Source organism: Pleurodeles waltl, chromosome 3_1, assembly GCF_031143425.1.
Source record: "Pleurodeles waltl isolate 20211129_DDA chromosome 3_1, aPleWal1.hap1.20221129, whole genome shotgun sequence".
Classification (NCBI taxonomy): Eukaryota; Metazoa; Chordata; class Amphibia; order Caudata; family Salamandridae; genus Pleurodeles; species Pleurodeles waltl.
This window is the reverse complement of record NC_090440.1, coordinates 1,126,745,802-1,126,755,074: the sequence shown is the minus strand read 5'-3', so window position 1 is coordinate 1,126,755,074 and position 9,273 is coordinate 1,126,745,802.

The window sequence follows — 9,273 nt, the reverse complement described above, 5'->3', positions numbered from 1 at the left end:
AAGAACAGGAACACCACAAAAGAGGGGGGGAGACAGAAGAAAGACATGTTGAGTGCATGGATTACCGCTACCGTTGGCGGACAAGACAGACACAGAAGCCCCCTGTACTACACCGCGCTCTTGGGCTCCACAGTTCATTTCCTGGGAAATGGCCTACAAGGCTATGGACGACATCTGTACACATAGATGACACAGGGGCATGAATAGCTGTACTTGTCACTCTACAGAGGTGGGGTGGGGTGCCACAGGGCCTAGCCTACGGAACTCGCCCTTGCCTAGGGAAACCCACAGCCCTTCTCCCCAACCCAGACAACTCCACTGCACGAAAAGTCAGCAGAATAAGAGTGTACTCACCCCCTTGTGTCTGCTGTGATCCCCTCAAGCGCCCATCCAACTCCGGGTAGGCCACCGCCAGGATCCTGAACATCAGGGGGGTCATGGTGCAACGGGCACCCCTCCCACGTTGGGAGGCCATCCCCAGCTGAGCCTCCGCTGTCTTCTTGCTCCAGTGGCGAATGTCCTCCCATCTTTTACGGCAGTGGGTGCTCCGTCTGTGGTAGAACCCCAGGGTCCGGACGTCCTTGGCGATGGCATGCCAAATATATTTCTTCTGGTGGGCGCTGACCTACATGAAATGTACAGGGGAAGAAGAGAAGTCATTACCAACTGCACCGTCAAAGTGAGTGGCCCCCATCCCTACCCTTGCCATGTGGCACATGCATTTACCGTCTTTCATGCACGCAGCACTCTGCCCCCTTCCTTCTTACATCCAGCCCTCTCCACACAGGCATAGCCCATACAACATGCTCCCTGTGTACCTACCTGTTTGTCTGGAGGACCATAGAGTAGCGTGTACTGGGGGAGGACTCCATCAATGAGCTTCTCCAACTCCTCCGATGTGAAGACAGGGGCCCTTTCCCCAGACGCATGAGCCATTGTCTCTTCCAGACTGAGGTCACAGCAGCACTTGCACTGTAGGTCCTCTCCTGTCGAAGATCAGGTATCGAGTGATTGAACAGATAGAAAATGGCGGTCACGTCTGCGACGGTGCGTACCGTCACCGCCGGCGTACATCGTCATTGGCTCCTGGGACCCATAGGGTCCAATGTTAACCAATGCAGCATTGCGCCGCGGTCTTCGACCGCCTACCGCGTCAGTGTACAACGCCAGCACAGTTACCTCACATCCCATTGTCCCACTTCAGAGGTCAGGCAGCCGCCATTTCAGGGGCCCACATGGCTTCATTTTCAACTGCGTCACACATACCTAGGCCTAGACTCAACACATATACAGGCCACCTTTTGTGTATGATTGGTGTTCTGGGTAAACTGTGGGTACGTATCTCTGAGTTGTTTGACTCTGTGCTTGCTGTTGTCCTTCATAGGCACCGTCCGCTGGGACATGTGAGGAGATGGTGGCATCCTCCGGTGTACTGACCGTTGGTGGACCTGTCGACAATGGAGGAGCGACATTTGATAATCACCTACAGGCTTGACCGTGCCACAATCCAGGAACTGTGTACCCAGTTGGAGCCAGACCTGATGTCAGCAATCCGCCATCCCACAGGAATCCCCCCTCAAGTGCAGGTGCTGTCAGTGCTCCATTTCCTTGCAAGTGGCTCTTTTCAAACAACTGTGGCCATGGCATCAGGGATGTCCCAGCCTGTGTTTTCCAACGTATTGTCCAGAGTATTGTCTGCCCTACTGAAACACAGGCGGAGCTACATCGTTTTCCCTGAGGTGGAGGATTTGCCTACAGTGAAAGGTGATTTCTATGCCCAGGGACATATCCCCAACATCATAGGTGCCATTGATGGGACACATGTGGCTTTGCCCCCCCCCCACAGGAGTGAACAGGTGTACAGAAACCGGAAGAGTTATCATTCTATGAATGTACAGATGGTATGTTTGGCAGACCAGTACATCTCCCATGTGAATGCCATGTTCCATGGCTCAGTGCATGACGCCTACATCCTGTGGAATAGCAGCATCCCTTATGTGATGGGTCAACTCCAGAGGCACAGTGTGTGGCTATTAGGTGAGCACCTGGAAGCAAGTCAGGGGGAATGGTTGTCTGGGTCTGGGGTTATCCCTCCAGGTTAGTGTGTGTCTAACAGTTGCCCCTCACCATTTGCAGGTGACTCTGGTTATCCCAACCTGTCATGGCTACTGACCCCAGTGAGGAATCCCAGGACCAGGGCAGAGGAACGCTACAATGAGGCCCATGGGCGAACTAGGAGGGTGATCAAGCGGACCTTCGGCCTCCTGAAGGCCAGGTTCAGGTGCCTCCATATGACAGGTGGATCCCTATTCAACTCACCAAAGAAGGTGTGCCAGATCATCGTGGCCTGCTGTATGCTTCATAACTTGGCTTTGCGACGCCAGGTGCCTTTTCTGCAGGGGGATGGTCCAGATGGAGGTGTTATTGCAGCTGTGGAGCCTGTGGACAGTGATGAGGAGGAAGCAGAGGAAGAAGACATGCACAACAGGGACTCAGTGATCCTGCAATATTTCCAGTGAGACACAGGTAAGAATACAAACCTGCCTACTACATGTACTTTAACACTACTACCTCTCTACTGTCTGTCGTTTTCACCCAGTGTATGGTTACTGAGTTGTCACTTTCCCTTATGGTTTCACAGATTTGGGTCCCACTATGTGACATCTGCTTAGATTCCTCATGGACTAGAGCTGTGTGACATAGGTATGTTGACATTACTATTTTATAAAAAATTTTGGGCCAGATGTAGGAAGCCTTTTGCACCTCCCAAACGGCAAAAAACACAGTTTGCGAGGCGCAAAAGGCCTTACGCGATGCAGAGTCACATTTTGCGAGTCGGTACCGACTCGCAAAATGTGATTCCAACTCGCAAATAGGAAGGGGTGTTCCCTTCCTATTTGCGACCGCATTGCGATGTTGAGTTTCTTTGTGACCGCGAAAGCGGTCGCAAACCAACTCGCAGTTACCATCCACTTGAAGTGGATGGTAACTCATTTGCAAAAGGGAAGGGGTCCCCATAGGACCCCTTCCCCTTTGTGAATGGCACAAAAAATATTTTTCAGAGCAGGCAGTGGTCCTATGGACCACTGCCTACTCTGAAAAAACCGAAACTAAATGGTTTCGGTATTTTTTCTTTTTGCAGCTCGTTTTCCTTTAAGGAAAACGGGCTGCAAAAAGAAAAAAAAAAAACACTGCTTTATTTAAAAGCAGTCACAGACATGGTGGTCTGCTGTCTCCAGCAGGCCACCATCCCTGTGAGTGCTTAGACTCGCTATGGGGTCGCAAACTGCGACCCACCTCATAAATATTCATGAGGTGGGTCTTTGCGACCCCATAGCGAGTCGCAGAAGGTGTCTGAGACACCTTTCTGCATTTCATATTGCGAGTTGCAATTTGCGAGTCGCTATGACTCGCAAATTGCAAGTCGCAATATGAAACCTACCTACATCTGGCCCTTTGTCACTGTAATTGCTAATACACTATTTCGAAATCACAGACAGACTCCAGATCATTTTGTGCTTTAGGTGTGTTTATTTAAATGCTCAAAATTGGAGGGGGTAGTGAAATGGTGAGGGGTGATGGCAGAGGAGTGTCCACGGCAGAGTCCAGTCTATTAGTCTCACAGGTGCATTGCCCATATGGGCATAGGAAGTGGAGCTGGGGCAGTTTAATTATGGACGGGGTGACAAAGTGGGACAGTAGGATGACAATCAGGGTGGTCTCATTTCTTGGTGGGAGTCTTGGCATCATGCTCTGTCGTGTTCCTGGATCTCAGGGACCATTTGCGGGGTGGTTCACCCTCTGCAGGGGGTGGGGTGCTGGTGTGGTGGTCCTGTGGCGGGGCGTCCTGTCCACTAGTGCCGGCGGAGGTGGTGGGCAGTTCATCGTCCATGCTAGTGTCAGGGGCCCCTTGTAGTGCCACAGTGTCCCTCCTGGTGTTGAGTACTTCCTTCAGCACCCCTACGATGGTGCCCAGGGTGGAGCTGATGGTTCTGAGTTCCTCCCTGAAGCTCATATACTGTTCCTCCTGCAGGCGCTGGGTCTCCTGAAACTTGGCCAGTACCGTTGCCATCATCTCCTGGGAGTGGTGGTAGGCTCCCATGATGGAGGAGAGGGCCTCGTGGAGAGTGGGATCCCTTGGCCTGTCCGCCCCCTGTCGCACGGCAGCCCTCCCAGTTCCCCTGTGTTCCAGTGCCTCCGTCCCCTGGACAGTGTGCCCACTACCACTGCCCCCAGGTCCCTGTTGTTGTTGGAGTGGGGGGTTATCCTGGGTTCCCTGTAGTGGTGGACACACAGCTGATTGACGTGTCCTGGGGACGGAGGTATGGGCCTGCTGGGTGGGTGCTGTGCTGGTGTTTCCAGAGGGGGGATGGTCCGTGGTGGCCTGTGCCTGTGTGAGGGGAACCAACTGTCCAGAGGTCCCCGATGGTCCTGGCTGGTCATCTAGATCCAGTTGGACAGAGGTGCTGTCATCACTGTGGGCCTCTTCTGTTGGTGGAGTGGACGTGTGTGGACCCTCCTGTCCGGTGACGTTGGGTAGGGGTCCTGCAGGGGTATAAAAGGAGGTTTATTAAATCTGTGTGTGTAATGGTGTGCAATGGGTGGGTGACCGTGTACCCCAGTGCTAGCATTCCTGTGTGGGAGCTTGTGTGATGATGGTTTAGGGGGGTGTATGGGTATGTACAGTGGGCATGCTTTGGTGATGTGTGTCCATGCTTTGTTCCATGCAGGGCTTGGTGTTGGGATGGGTGGTTTGTGATGTTGGGACATTTGTGAGGAGTAGGGGTGCTGGGGTGAGGGTGAGGGTGGGGGTATGTAATAGTAATGCTTCGACTTACCAGAGTCCATTCCTCCACCTACTCCTGCGAGGCCTTCAGGATGCAGAATCGCCAAGACCTGCTCCTCCCATGTTGTTAGTTGTGGGGGAGGAGGTGGGGGTCCGCCGCTAGTCCGCTGAACCGCCTGGTGGTGTCTTGAGACCACGGAACGCACCTTCCCCCGTAGGTCGTTCCACCTCTTCCTGATGTCCTCCCGATTTCTTGGGTGCTGTCCCACTGCGTTGACCCTGTCCACTATTCTTCGCCATAGCTCCATCTTCCTTGCAATGGAGGTGTGCTGCACCTGTGCTCCGAATAGCTGTGGCTCTACCCGTACGATTTCCTCCACCATGACCCTGAGCTCCTCCTCCGAGAACCTGGGGTGTCTTTGCCATGCCATGGGGTGGTGTGGGTGATGTGTTGGGTGGAGTGTGTGGTGATAAGTGTGGTGATATGTAGTGGTGTGTTGTGTGAGGTGCGTGGAAGTTGTGTGGGTGATGGTGTTGGGTGCCTGTGGATGCTTGGTAGTTGTTTGTAGTGTCTCTCTCTGGCCTTCTCTCTGTAAATTTGTCGTAGGGGTTTGTGGGTGATGTGGGTGGGTGTTTTATATTGTAATGGGTGTGTGGGAGTGGTGAGTGTATGTGTATCAGGTGTGTGTATTTCGAATTGTCCAATGTGGTTGTGTTTTGTATATGTGTGTGTATTTTGAGCGCGGCGGTGTGTACCGCCAATGGAATACCGCGGTTGAAAGACCGCCGCGTGGATTCGTGTGTTGTGATAGTGTGGGCGTATTTCTGTTGGCGTGACGGTGGAGGTTTTGTTATCGCCAGTTTATCACTGACCTTTGGTGTGGTGGACTTGTGTGGGTGTCTGAATTTTGGCGGATTCCGAGATGTGGGTCATAATTGCTGTGGCATAATTCCGCGGCCGCTGCGGTGTGTTGGCGGCCTTCTGCACGGCGGTAAGCGGCTTTTACCGCCAATGTTGTAATGACCGCCTTAATGTTCTTGCATTTGTCATTTCCAGTTTAACACTATCAAATGTGTTTTGACATGCACTATTCCACACAAAGGGAACCTTGCTTTTTAGCATATTCAACAGATCTTTCATTTTGGTTGCATAATCTGGAATGATTCTAGCATAATAGCCGTACATCCCAATGAACAAACGTAATTCCTTCCTATTTCTGGGATTGGGACAATTTATCACTGCCTTAACCAACCCAGGTCTAAGTGCTATTCCTTTACTTGATACATAGCATCCCAAAAACTAAATTTCCCTTTTCCAGAATTCACACTTCTCCTTCTTGACTATCACACCATTCATCTGAAAAATGTGCAGTGCAGATCTCATGATCTTGTCAAGATCTTCCAAATGCTTATCATAAATCAAAACATCGTCTTGAAATGGTAAGACACCCTTGACATTTTCCAGCAACTTGTGCATTATGTGCTGGAAAGCCGAAGCGGCAGATGCTAATCCAAATGGCATCCTGCAAAATTGGAATGAGCTAAATGGTGAATTGAATGCTGTATAGTGGTGTGACTCTTCTTCCAACACCACCGGGTGACAAGCTGATAACAAATAAATTTTAGAAAACCACTCTGCACCTTTGAGTTCCTCTAAAAGATCACTAATCTTGGGTAGGGGATTTGATTCTGCTCAAATTTCTTTGTTAAGACTCCTCAAATCAGCACACAAGTGCATGTCCCCATTACGTTTATAAGCGACAGCTAAAGGCGAAAGCTGCAGACAGGATTCAATGGGTTCTATTACAACACTCTTTTGAAGCATATTCAGTTTAAGTTTTAGGTCTTCTCTCAAACTGAACGGAACTGACCTGGTTTTATGTTTCACAGGAATGGCTCCTTGCTTAATTTTTATCTTATATTTTAAACCCACAATTTTTCCTAGTCCTTGTGTGAAAAGATTGGGAAACTCATTCTCAAACAGAACTGAAGACGTAGAATCCTTAACTACTAGAACTTGTTCTTCAGTTCCGGGTTTCAGTATCACGACAAAAAGACCTTGGTGAAACCACCCCAATATGTTCAAACCCTTTAATGCCACATATATTTTGTCTTGGAGCTTACACCCTTTTAACTCTAAAATGTGTTCAATAAAACCTGCCAGTTCTATTTTCCTACCTTCATATGAGACAGGTGCCCTGTCTGGGGGCTACAATTTTCTATCACTCCAGATCTTGTGAAAAAGTTCTGATGTAATCATTGTAATACGTCCAATAAGTGTAAAGTTTTATCTCCCACTGCAATGTCTACATAGGGATCCACACATTCAATTTTGTCTGCACAAACAATCTGATCTTCTGTGACTACTACAATCATGTTCTGAAAAGCTTTCGCCATGAGTTGTTTTCTATTTTTATCATCTTCATCCGCTACACTTACTGTTGTTTGCCTACTCTGTGCACCCTGGCACACCTTAGCAAAGTGCCCAATTTTACCACACTTTCTGCATGAAATATTCTTCTTAGTACAACCTCTGCCTTCCCTGCTGTGTGGTGCATTTCCACATCTAAAACATATGTTGGTTCTCTTAAAGAAGCTTTTTCCTGTGTTCTTTTGCTCATTCCTGTTTGCCCCTCCAGACATTACTACATTTACATTGACATTACCGTTCTCTCTCTTTTACAGCGATACTCGTACTGAGTTCCAACAGAGAAATGTGTGCTAATTTAATACTTTTTGCAACGTTAATGACTTATTCCAATAATGGATTACCCATCGTCAAAAGCTTCTGTTGAATGTGTCTGTCCAAGAAGTGACCAATAAATTGATCCTGTCTCAATTAGTCATGGAATTCTTTGAAATCACACTGTGAACACAACTTACTTAGTGCACTAATATAAGCATCGCCATCCTCATTTTGGCCCATATTTATACTTTTTTAGCGCCGCATTTGCGTCATTTCTTTACGCAAAAGCGGCGCAAACTTACAAAATACAATTGTATTTTGTAAGTTTGCGCTGCTTTTGCATTAAAAAGCAGCGCAAATGCGGCACTAAAAAAGTATAAATATGGGCCTCTGTGTTTTCGAACATTCGAAAAATTTGTGTCTCAAAACCACCAAACTTTGTTGCACATCAAACCTTGTAGCTAATTTTTTAATAGAGACTTGATAGTCATCCAATTTTTCTTCAGTTTGCACTAGATCCGATAGGTGTTTAAACATTTCTCTACCTTCATAGCCCAAAGAATGCAGTAACAGATATTTTTTCCTTTCCGGTCTGTAACGTGATGCACCAATAGCACAAGATATGTTTCAAAACCATCAAACCAATGTTTCCATGGAATGCAGGGTGTTCCTGGTGTCTCTAAAAACAGTGGTAGTGGATTCACCATTTGCATATCTTACAAAGTGGTTCACACTACCTTCGACAATCAAAGATAATAGTTGACCATTCAAACAGTGGTGATATGATGAACGATGTGCCTATAGCTAAATAAACAAATGCACTCCAAATAGTCTTATGTGCAGAAGGTGTGCGTATGACCACTGTGACACGCTTCTGGGCTATGGTTCTATGTACATCTTGCATCTTATACTTTTGCCTTAGGTCAGTCAGTGAAAGAAATTGCAGCCAAAAAAAAAAAAACTAGGGTGTGCACATCACCGTTGGCTCAATGCGTCATTAACCGGTTCTGTGCCGAGGACGTAATGGTTACGTCCTGCGGCACAGTGCTGCTGTGCCCAGGACGTAACCATTACGTCCTGGGCACCCAGCCCAGAGGGAGCGCTAGCGCTCCCTCTGTGGGGTTCCCCCCCACCCCCCCAAGTCAGGGATGGAAGGGGAAGCCCTTCCCCTTCCACCCCCGACCCCCCCCACCCCCCCTGTGACGTCAGCGCGCGTTGACAATCACAATAGCTCAGCTTCCAGCGCGATGATCGGAAGAGAAATGCTTTGCATTTCTCTTCCGATCACGTGGAGGAGGCAGAGAGGCTTCAAAGGGAAGGAAAGTTATTTCCTTCCCTTTGAAGTCTCTCTCTGCGTTTTGGCAGCCGGATTGTAAAGCACAAGTGAGGTATCATTTTTATCGGGAGACTTGGGGGAACATAGATTAGCAAAACAAGTGTTATTGCCCCACGGAAACTCATGTCAGTGCTCCGATGTGCACAAAATGGCTGCTGTGCGCGTCCGATTGTATAAATGTTACAGCTCTTGATTAAATTCCAAGATTATGCCTGTAAATGCTCATTTCGAGACTGTTCTTTGTTGTAGCAACGATTGCTTTGATCGTGCATGTGACTAAACACTGGCTACATTGTTAACGTCTAAGATCTTCAGTCTACTAACGCGATGAGTCCTTGGCCTAAAAAACGATGAGCCCTTGGGGGCACGCTTACGCAAAGCAGTGGCTCTCACCTTCTTAAGGTATTAACAATGTGCCGCATACTGCGTGGGTCTCTCCGGTGGCTTCAGTTCGTCACCAAAATC